Source organism: Myxine glutinosa, chromosome 12, assembly GCF_964187855.1.
Source record: "Myxine glutinosa chromosome 12, kmMyxGlut1.1, whole genome shotgun sequence".
In the NCBI taxonomy this organism is placed as follows: domain Eukaryota; kingdom Metazoa; phylum Chordata; class Myxini; order Myxiniformes; family Myxinidae; genus Myxine; species Myxine glutinosa.
The window spans coordinates 53,638,159-53,650,199 of record NC_136272.1 but is presented as its reverse complement, the minus strand read 5'-3'; the positions used below and the strand labels follow the sequence as shown (position 1 = coordinate 53,650,199).

The following is a 12,041-nucleotide window of genomic DNA, read 5'->3' as shown; positions in this document are numbered from 1 at the left end:
TATAATTTACTTGCCATTTATCATTTGATGATTACGAGACACTTCCTCTTGAGGATAGTGACAATTCATGCGCTGCGTGGAAACTTCTATTTCCAAAATGAATGAGACGATCGATGAAGAATGCACACTTGAACAGGATGTAGCAAGAAAGCGAATGAGACGGGCGAACGAGTGCGTCGACGAACGTCAATGCAAACTTGCGGGGTCACCCGTGGGAATCCCACGGGCATGGATGTGTGTGACATTTCGACATATTGAGTTAGATGCTGCACATTCATTTTTACAAAATGGTTACTGGCAAGTCATCAGATCCAGAAATGGTGTAATGAACACAATTTATTTACGCGCAAGCAAGAAAGCAAGACGGCCCGATTTCCGATTCCGACGGGCGAGACGGGCCGACGGGCGAGACGGGCCGATTTGGAGCAAGAAAAAGAACGAGACGGGAGAAAAACGAGAGAAACGAGACGGGGAAAGCCGATTGGAGAGGCGAGTGAGGAGCGATGGGAGAGGCGAGTGAGGAGCGATGGGAGAGGCGAGTGAGGAGCGATTGGAGAGGCGAGTGAGGAGCGATTGGAGAGGCGAGTGAGGAGCGATTGGAGAGGCGAGTGAGGAGCGATTGGAGAGGCGAGTGAGGAGCGATTGGAGAGGAGAGTGAGGGTTTGGAGAGGAGAGGTGTGTGAGGGATTGGAGAGGTGAGGGATTGGAGAGGAGAGGAATGTGAGGGATTGGAGAGGAGAGGAGTGCTAGGTGGAGAGAGGAGAGTGTCAGGTGGAGAGAGGAGAGTGTCAGGTGGAGAGAGGAGAGTGTCAGGTGGAGAGAGGAGAGTGTCAGGTGGAGAGGAGTGAGGGGCCACATATTATGTGAAAGAAATAAATTGTGTTCATTGCACCATTTCTGGATCTGATGAATTGCCAGTAACCATTTTGAATGTGCAGCATCTAACTCAATATGTCGAAATGTCCCACGGGTGACCCCACTATATTTCTTCGTTTTTATTTCATTCAACATTATTATCCGGAAGTAAAGGTTCACATGTTCATTTCACGTGTGCAAAAACAAACTCCATTTCACGTGTGCATGGACATGAAACACAGACGGGAAATTGCTAAGAGATATTTCGTTCGAAGCAATTCTACACCGCCCAAATAAAATATTTCACCGATACACCGAGCGAATTTCAGCGAATTTCAGCGAATTTCACCGAGTTTCAGGAAATTACCCAGAGATATTTCTTCGTTTTTATTTCATTAGTTACTAGCAGAAGTACTCAGCGTTGCCGGCCGGGGGAAGGGGGAAGGGCACGTACACTTTAAACATGTATATACATGTGGGATGTGGGATATATACATGTGGGACGTGTGTGTGTGTGCGTGTGCGCGTGTGTGTGTGTGTGTGTGTGTGTGTGTGTGTGTATGTGTGTGTGGGGGTGTACATGTGTGTATGTGTATATGTGTATGTGTGTGCATGTGTGTCGGTGTACATGTGTGTGTACACATGTGTATGTGTGTGTATATATGTGTCTATGTGTATATATGTGTGTGTCTGTATGTGTGTATATATATATATATATATATATATATATATATATATATGTCAAGTAGTAGATTTGTTATTGCCTAAAGTTCAGTTATAGACGTTGGTTGCTAATGTGTTATGATTTAAATGCTGTTTATTTTCATAAAGTTAATAAAGGGTTTTTGCTTCGTTTTAGTTTTGGATGAGGAAAGGCTCGCTGAGGTCATGCTGGACAAATTGTATACGTGTGCTTTTTACGAGGCTGGTCGTAAAACCACGCCCACATGCGCGTGTTTTGGCGTAATGCTAATAGAATGACATAACCTATCGTTAACCATATATATTTTGTTTTAATCACAGCAACGCATGACTCTGTATAAACATGCTTTGAATTACTCATGTAAACAAACCCATAAAATGTATGGGTTTGTTTGGCCAAGCATGCCCTCTTCTCATTGTTAGTTACATTTCTGTTTTCTCGGAGCCCAGAGAAACATTTGGTCCGAATGATAAGGAAGGGCTGACTCCCCCGAATGACAGGGATGACGGTGGGGGCTTGGCACACCGGGGAGGAACCTCTCCCAGTTTTGTTTGTTCCCTCGGAGATTTCCTGATAAAACGTGTCCCTATATAAATGGACTGGGAATCAATGTGTTTTCAGGAAGACTTGACTTGGCATGTTCTTGCTGTAGCTTGCTGTAGATGTCTGTCTCCTCCGGATCTGTATAAGTTGGTTTTAATAAAAAGCTGCGTCATTTTTCAGGCTATTTTTGGACTTCTTCACCAAACGAAGAGCTGCGGTTCTTCACAGATGGTACCAGGAGTGGGGTCAGCACCGGACGACGGGAAACGGAGCCCGAGGGACAGGAGGAAGGCAGCCTGAGGCCGGCGCCGGCACGTTGATTTGATTAAAGGTGGGAGTTGTTTTATATCAGAGGGCTATTATTCCAAATTCGTACCTTCCTCCCTCCAGCGGGTTCAGTCTCCTTGTCTTCCGCGTTGCCTGCACTCGAACAGAAATTGTAAGTAAAGGCTCATTTTTAGGCCTCAGAATGACGTGGCTTTGTTAAAGCCAGGATAAACAAGTAAGGATACCAGTAAGGACTTAACAGTAAACTTAAAGTTGCAGTTAGCACCGGGAGGGGAAAATGAGGTCGGACAGCCATATAGGTTGAAACCAGGTGGCCAAGATTTTTCCAGGAAGGAACAGCCCAGAGACAAGGGGGTATGCCATTGCATGCCAGGGAACGAAGGGCTGTGGCTAACTTAAGAAGGCCATAGGAACATAGAAGGCCATAGGAACATGGCCAGTAAAAGGATAACGCGCAGGTACCAGGTAGGCTTGACAGAGGAAGCAAGCAACAGAGGTCCAGATAGAAACAGGCCAGGACCTGGTGGACAAGAGAAAATAAATAAGCTCACAGGAAATGGGCCAGGTGGCCACAGGGTGAGAAGGACAGGAATGGTTTTTGAAATATTGAAATTTTAAGCATTGCAGCTATAGTTATTGAAGCTACAGGACAGAGGACAATTAAGTAAGCAGTTAAACAAGTAAATCAGCGGTTGATGCCGCTGGACCAGATACCAGACCAAGACCCCCCAACCCCCCAAGACCTGAGCTCAGTCCCGGGGCTCTAGGCAACATCCCCCACCCCCCCAAGACCTGAGCTCAGTCCCGGGGCTCTAGGCAACACCCCAACACCCCGCCCTGCCTTCCCTCTTTCACCTCAACCCACCCCTGTCCAACCCGTCCCAAAAATCCTTTTCCTTGAATGAGAGACGTAACATGAATGAGCAAAGATTGTTTGGGAGTGGCTGGAGAAAGGCATGATTGGAGTCGATCTGAGTTTCGCGCGAAGTCTGGGAGACTTCTACTCGTATATGAATGAGGAATGAATGTATATTGGGATGTTAATTGACGTGTGTATCTAGCCAATGTATTTGTCTGTATGACATATGCAAGCAGAGGGTTTCGGTGTGAAGCTTTGTAAGTGATCTGCTCGACGTGCGGGAAATTCAGGCCGGGAATGTCCATTTTAGCGTCTATCCGAGAGAACAGGCGAGGTCCTGAACTGAGTCCGGATTTTCATCTGTTTGGGAGTTGTTTGGGAAGCGAATTGATATAAATCGGGTCAGGAAAGCACTCGGAGTACCCTTGTCGATCTACTGTTGATATGAAGCGGTTTCTAGGAGATGGTTGCAGGATGGGCTGCCTTGTCTTTCGAGCGGCAGCCGGACGGAGGTTTGGAGTTTGTTGAACTAAATTCAGAATTCGAATCAATATGTGTGTTTTACTTGAATCGAAGAGTTCATTCAATGGCAGATATTGTGGATTGTATGTGTGGGATGTATCGCTGAGGCAGCTCACCTTTGAAATTGGTGTCATATAGTGCATTTTGGGGTCGGGTGCGATGAGGTTGCTCTGAGCTACAGCAAGAGGAGCTACAGCAAGAGGAGCGCACGCTCTAGGTGCGATGAGGTTGCTCAGAGTGCCGGCGATAACTCGCCCACTCTCAGAGGAAGTGTGTGCCCAAATGCATTGTGGGTCATTTCGACTTTGCTGGATGTCGGACGTTCACATGTCAGTATCTTGTCAGAATCTTCTTCTTCATGTCATGTCCTTCATCCTTCATCTTCTTGTCAGAATTAGACATGAGTCATGAGCCATGTCGGAATAGTGGCCGGCTGCGACATATATGCCAGGCAATGTCACAGGACGAATACGTTATTTAAGATGGATTTATAAGATGGATAGATGGATGGATTTATTTAAGATGGCTAAAATAAACGATTTCAAGACAGAGTAATTAATTTCCGGAGCCAAGTTCCAACAGGAAGTCTTGTTCATACAGTAAGGTACAGTGCGGAGTGGCGGCTGGAAGATGCATCGACGCATTTGTGTTGATCGATGCGGACACAGATTTAGTATGCTGGTAAGGTTAAGTTATTAAAATTGGAAATTCAATAATTTGAGCAGAAATGTCACGTTTTCAACAGAACGCTTATCCGAGGAAAGAGGAATATCGAGGTTTCAACTGTCGGTATGTGGTGTGGCTTGTGCCAAGGTGTGGGCGCGAGGAGGTGTGTTGATGAAGCGTTGTGCGAACGAGGAGGGATGTGCGAAAAGTGCACTAGGTAGCAAGGGTGCTGCATTGTAAAGCACGCCTCGTACGGAAGTTCCTGGACGGATTGTGACGGTTGTTGGATTCGTAGGAGCTAGCATTTTGCGATGTAGAGCCTCAATAAGGGTCATTTGTCTGTCTGGATGTGGTTCTTGCAGGGAATGACGCCGGACTTGTATTATTTGCGGAAAAATAAAGCGCTGGTTACCCCAATTCGAAGTGACCTTTTAAAGTTTAGTTGACCTTTGTTCGAGATATGTAAGGGTAAGAGGTCAGAGGCAATTCACTAACCTTGGAAGAACGACAGGTGGAAGTCAGTCTACAGGGTGTTGCTTTAACGACAGGATATAGAACTTAAATCTGGGGAGAATATCGGGACATTATATTGTGGGTACAACTGAAATCATGTACGTAATTAATGAACAGAGAATATCGAGTTTTTTGTTGTTGTGGAAGCGTCAGGTACAGTACGCTTGAGTTTAATTTATCCGGGCCGAGTACAGTGACGTGTTCGATCGAGCTGTGGGGATTTGAGATGGATTTGAGTCACGTTAAATGGAGGACATTTGGGAGGATGAAGAGATGCAAGTAACGTGGATTAAATTGTGGTATCACGAGTTGGGTGCCAGAGATATTGTGGTTATTATAACTCACTGATTATAGGGGGCGCCGGGCGCACCGAGTACAGATCGGGTTGCATGATGGAGCACGCATGCATGGATTTTGGCTTTGCGAGGCTCCGGATAGAAATTGGCATTTCGATGCTGTGGATTATATTGTGCCTGCCCGGAAAGGTGATGTCTTGTGCTGGGGCTGGCGACATGCCTCTGTTATTTGTCTGTCTGTCGGTCTGATTGTAAGTCTTTGGTACTGGGAGGGCTAATTGAGTGCTTAGGCGTCATTGTTCCATGGAGGCAGGTCCAGGGGTTTTGGTCCAGCCTGCAAGGAGTCCAGGGGCTTGTTTCAGGGCTGGGTCGCCAAAAATGGGATGCTGTGCCCATCTGGATGTAAAATTATCCATCAAGGACAGGGAATGATGGGCAGTGTGATTGGGTAAGAGGTAAAGGCCATAAAACACCAACCCCATGAGGAACGAAATAAATGGAGACGTCGACAATGGTGTCAAAGGTGGTGGTTGGGATCACATGATGGTTGGGATTGAAGAACAACCTACTGGGATTTCATGATGGGCAACAGTGTATGAGTGAGTAATTATGATCTGTTTAAGTGTAAGAGGCGGTGGAGAAGAAAGGGGTAATGAAAAGTTATTTGTTTTAGTGTGAAGTAGGTTGGTTGCTTATTTGTCACAGTAAGATGAGAGTTGCGTTTTTAAGCTTGGTCTTTGAATGAATTGTTGCTTGGAATGAGTTGATTGGAGGTAATAAGGATTTGTGTCGATTTCTTGATTGGAGTTGATCTGGAAACAAAGACAGATGGGATTAATGTGTATATCAGGAACATTTTGGAAAAGAAATATGGATATATGACATTACTAAAATATAACCAAGCAATTGAGAGTTCTTGGGTTAATGGGATATAAATAAATGCATCTACAAGTTGATGGTTTATAAAAATTTAGTTCTGGATGATACTTAAACGATGAACAATGTTGGCAATATACAAAGAATGTGACTTGTTTTTTGGGGGGAAAACATGTGGTTTAAAATTGGTTGGCTAAGTTTTAAAGATGGAGATGTTTCGCAGAACTCTCATGATTATTTATATGAGTGGTGGACTATTCCATGGCGAAGCATTTTTCAGTTTATTGAAAGTTGGATTTTGTAAAATAATGGTTTAATATAACCACAGTAGAAAATAATATACAGATTTGGGACATTTTGTAAACTTTCGAATAATGAGAAGATTCAAAAAAAATTCATTTTATTTATTTCATGGAAAATATTTGGGTTGCAAGTGGAGAAGCATGGTATGGTATAAAAATAACGAGGGAGTATCCAGGAAAAGGATGTTCAAGTGAACTTTGTGCTGTGAAAAGAATGTCGAGTTAATGGAAGTGTTTTGTTCGATTAAATTTGTTCAATTTGTGTTCAAATGACCATCGATGTTGGGGGCAAAGTTATGGGTGGATTTCGTGAGTGGTTTTGGGGCAAACGAAGATTAATTTAGATTTATCATAGTTAAGTTCGAGGAAGTTGATTTGAAGCCAGAATTTTATTTGGATGCCAGAAAGGAGAAAGGAGATGCTGAAAGCCAGAAAGGAGATGCTGTTGTCTACTCTGAATGACAGGTGGTGGTATCCAGGTGGTGTAAAGTTTGTTTATTTAGTTTGTTTATTGTAGAGAAGAGTGCTTTTGGGATTCCGGAGCCAGAGTGGATAATTTGAGAGTAGTAGGTGGTCCTTGTAGGCTTGGGGGTGAACTGGTTTGGGTTTAATAGGCACAAGCTGGTCTAAACAAGGTGAGGAGGATGAAAATGTTGAGGTTGCCGGCATCAGAGGAGAGAAAAGGTCGCTGGTGATTTTGAGGAGAGCAGTTTCAGTACGGTGGCTGGAGCAGAATCCGGATTGGGATGTTTCATACAGGTTATTGGCAGAGTGGTGATGTTTGAGTTGAGTGGCCACAGCACGTTCCAAAACTTTTGACAGAAAGGGTAGATTGGAGATGGGTCTGAAGTTATTTAGGGTGTCAGGGTTTAGTCCAGGGTTTTTCCAGAATGGGGTTGAAGTTTCACGAGTTTTTGGGGAAATCGGTATGTGAAGCTGGATTAAGTTGGAACTGCTTGATGAGCCATGGAGATGGATTGGGTTTTGTTGTTGGTTGTCTGGGAGTTCGGTTGTTGCATTGCCAAAGGTTTCTGTGTGGTGGACACACTCGTTGGCTGTTGTCTTGTGTGACGTGGATGGAGATGTATGTGGCTGCGTGTGGCTGCCTGGAGTCGGGAAAACGGCTACAGTGGTTGATATTGGTTGTGGATCGTCCGGGGTGCTTCGATTTGCATAGGGGGTGAAGATTGGGATATTACATTATTTTAAGTAAGTATTGGTATGAGTAATTACATAAGTAATTATGAGTTATTATGAGTATTAGTTATGAGTAAGTGATTATTTTAGTAAAGTTACATGTTTCGCTGTGTTGTGGATCTGGGGACAAGCTAGTTTGATGGGTACCCTGGGGTCTTCGGCGTGTCTATGTGTTTGGCTGTCTGTCACACCGGACTCTTGAATGGGTTTTCATGAGACGAATTTCAGACATAACAGTGAGAATCTATTTTGAGCGAATCACAGTGGGTGAGGAAAACATTGTGTGTGACCAGACACCAGAACTGACCAGAATTGAAATTGGAAGTAGACCAGGTTATTTCTATTATTTGTTTATTCGTGAAAATAAATAAATAATAGGGGGAGGTTAATGGAGGTTAATGGTGGTTTGTTTGTGTTAATGGAGGTTAATGGTGGTTTGTTTGTGTTAATTCTAGTTGAAACTCTCGCTGAAGTAATTTTCGTTTATTTTTATTCCAGCAATCAGGAAACAGGTAATGGGATGCTGAGAGAAGGATTGAATTTAATTTGAATTGGACTGGATTAAATGGGATTGAATTTAAAAATTGAATATTGGATAAAATTGGATCCACTTGAAAAAAAGTGGATTAGGAAATTGGAGAAAAGGTGTTCTATGAAACTATGAATTGAATGAATTGAATCTATGAATTGGAGACCTGTAGACCAGGCGTTCCCAGGAGACTTGTGGACCAGGTGTTCCACCAGAGGAAAAAGACCAGGTGTTCGTGGAGCACTTCACCTGCAAGAACGCCTTGGAACCAAGGTGGAAAGGGACCAGTCCAGGTGTTGCTGACTACACCAACGGCAGTCTTTTGCGAGGGCAAGACCTCGTGGATCCACGCCACGCACTGTAAGTTGGCCATACAAGCACCAGACACTACACCACAGCAACCACAGTAAGGATGGGCCTAATCATAGGTACAATACTATTGATAGCGACAGCAGCTAGGGGAAACTCCGATTCCAATAGATGCGAAAACGAAACCCGACACCTCACCGTAACATGGGGACAAAGAGTATCACTACCATGTTTCGAACAGAAAGCCCTGCACACAAATTGGGTGAACATAAATTGGCTAGCACTGTCGGCAGGGCCTGGACGCGTTGGCATGGTACTACAAAAGCAACGAGAGTTCCGGGAAGACGGGCAAGCTAGCATTAAGACCTTGGCCCAACCAGGATACAAATGGGGAACCCCTGATTTTAAGCTACAAACACGCACGCGCCTAGAGAAAGGCATGACTATGCAGGTCCGGTGCAGCGTCTGGACCCCTGGCGCGGCCGGTGGCGAAAAGAACTACATACCATGCATCAAATACATACTCACGCCGCAACCCCAGGATAAGGCCCCAAAGAAGGGTGAAAACACATATTGGAAAGTGGCCAGGGAGGTGGCAACAATTCAAAATAGGACACACTGCTGGTCGTGCATGCGCTTTCCCCAAGCAGGCACCACAGGAATACACATGATAGTGCTACCTCTGTCCCTCAATGACCTCTGCTCACAACCTATCGATTCCCCATGTTTAGTCACCACGCTGGAAAGAGAAGGGGTTGACAACGGCAAGAGTTGCAATCGACAATTTAATTATCGCCCGTCAATGATTGCCCATGTGGCCGAGAGGCCTGCCCCCGTCTGGGTCAAACCACAGAAAGGGACGGTCTGCCTCCAGGGTTCCGGCCACTTGCGTATGGGAGAATCAGAATGCGCCTACACTCTCCCCGGGAAGCTGGGACAAGGGAGCTCGGGGATTACATTACGAATAGTACTGCAAGATAAACACAACCACAACATAACGGCTATAACATTCTCTAGGGGGGTTAGTAGGATTAATGGGGTGGTAAAGGGACTCCAGTGCTTATCCACCCACCTGGTCCCACCCCATGGGACAATGTTTATATGCGGCGACAAGGCTTACCCCTATTTACCAAATAATTGGGGGGGCACATGTTATCTGGGTTCAGTCCTTCCTGACGTTGAGATACTGGATGAGCTAGACCCAAAGTCCTTGGACAGGCGTTATAAGAGGTCAGTCATGAACGAAGATGGAACCACTAAACTACACGGGAGTCTATGGGAAAAGGTGTTTGGTTTCTTCTTCCCAGGAGCGGGCACAGTCATGGATAGTTTCCGGATAGATAAATTGGCTTTGGCCCTAGAAAAGGTGGCAAACGACACCGCTACGGCTCATGACATACTATTGGACACGGTAATTCACATGCGTACAATGGTGATGCAGAAGTGAGACTAAGGGAAACTAGCCACGCCCTGACGATCGATCGGATCGCGCGCGAAAATTCTTATACATTTAGCTGGCTCACTGACTGGTTCCAGGGATGGACGGGCACCATAGTGAAGTGGTTATTGACCGCACTGGCTGTGATAATCGGGGTAGTAATTTGGGGGGCACTAATGAAATCTCTAGTCCTCCTCTGTATGAGAAAGTATTTTACAGGATGGAAAGTGAAGAAGCCGCCGACAACGACTATGGCTCTGACCACAGAGGCCGTCGACCTGAACGGGTCCTTCAACAAGGCAGTTGCGACCGGCGCTCCAGAAAATTGCATTGAATTTTGTAATGACTGTGATACTTGTGCGGATCCCATGTGGGAACTGGCTGCTGCCTGTAACGGTGTATGTGATGACTGTGATACTTGTGCTATAAACCCCTTGCGTGTACTGGCTAACGCTGCTTATGTATTACAAGCTGACAGCTGCACGCCCCCTTTCAACCCAACTATGGATCTGATTGCGACACTGGGTCTGGCGGTCGAGGGACCCGACGTGGATATCCTAGACCCGCAAGCCGACCAGGCGCCCAAGGGAGACTTTGACAAAAGGAAGTTCCTCTCTTTTCTCCAAATGTTTTAAGTTCAAATGCTTCAAGTGAATCGGATTTTTACGCTCTGTACCCTGATCAGGAAATTGAGACACAAGATACTGACGACATTTTGTATTCCCCAGAACAGCAGCACGTGAGGGACCTCATGGGCATGATCGTTGATTAACTTCGAAGATCTGCAAGGACTGGGTCTGCAAAGGGTGGGGGGAGCAAGTTCCGCAGGGGAGGTGGTGGCCCTCTGGCGGAGCAGAACCTCATCTGGACCAGACACTTTCGTTGTGGATCCGAAACGTTAATGGACTTTCATGTTCTGAGCCCTCAGGCTCCAAGCACGCACCACATGACACGTTCGCCAAATGCACGGGCGAGGCGCTTTGGGCGCACGATATGCCCTTGGGAGATACCCGCATTACACAATTATTTTTTCAATACCCGCATTACACAATTATTTTTCAATAAGGCCCGATGTGGCACGTTGTCTCTTAAGATACTTTGTCTCGACGAGACAAGAGGAAGGAATGTCAAGTAGTAGATTTGTTATTGCCTAAAGTTCAGTTATAGACGTTGGTTGCTAATGTGTTATGATTTAAATGCTGTTTATTTTCATAAAGTTAATAAAGGGTTTTTGCTTCGTTTTAGTTTTGGATGAGGAAAGGCTCGCTGAGGTCATGCTGGACAAATTGTATACGTGTGCTTTTTACGAGGCTGGTCGTAAAACCACGCCCACATGCGCGTGTTTTGGCGTAATGCTAATAGAATGACATAACCTATCGTTAACCATATATATTTTGTTTTAATCACAGCAACGCATGACTCTGTATAAACATGCTTTGAATTACTCATGTAAACAAACCCATAAAATGTATGGGTTTGTTTGGCCAAGCATGCCCTCTTCTCATTGTTAGTTACATTTCTGTTTTCTCGGAGCCCAGAGAAACATTTGGTCCGAATGATAAGGAAGGGCTGACTCCCCCGAATGACAGGGATGACGGTGGGGGCTTGGCACACCGGGGAGGAACCTCTCCCAGTTTTGTTTGTTCCCTCGGAGATTTCCTGATAAAACGTGTCCCTATATAAATGGACTGGGAATCAATGTGTTTTCAGGAAGACTTGACTTGGCATGTTCTTGCTGTAGCTTGCTGTAGATGTCTGTCTCCTCCGGATCTGTATAAGTTGGTTTTAATAAAAAGCTGCGTCATTTTTCAGGCTATTTTTGGACTTCTTCACCAAACGAAGAGCTGCGGTTCTTCACATATATATATATATATATATATATATATATATATATATATATATATATATATATGTGTGTGGGTGTACATGTGTGTGTACGTGTATGTGTATGCATGTGTGTGTGTGTGTGTATGTGTATATGTGTATGTGTCTGTGTGTGTATATGTGTATGTGTGTGTATCCATATGTGTATGTGTATATGTGTGTATGTGTATATGCATGTGTCGGTGTACATGTGTGTGTACGTGTGCGTGCATGTGTGTGTGTGTGTGTATGTGTATGTGTGTATATATATGTGTGTGTATG

At 45.0% G+C, this 12,041-nt stretch overlaps 1 long non-coding RNA gene across 1 annotated transcript; it reads left to right on the top strand.

Moving 5' to 3' along the window:
- Positions 1-6,315: 6,315 nt before the first annotated feature.
- LOC144888523 (uncharacterized) lies at positions 6,316-11,702 on the top strand. Its single transcript, XR_013621108.1, has 2 exons — positions 6,316-8,014; positions 8,045-11,702. It is a non-coding gene; the product is annotated as an uncharacterized LOC144888523 (long non-coding RNA).
- Positions 11,703-12,041: the final 339 nt, after the last annotated feature.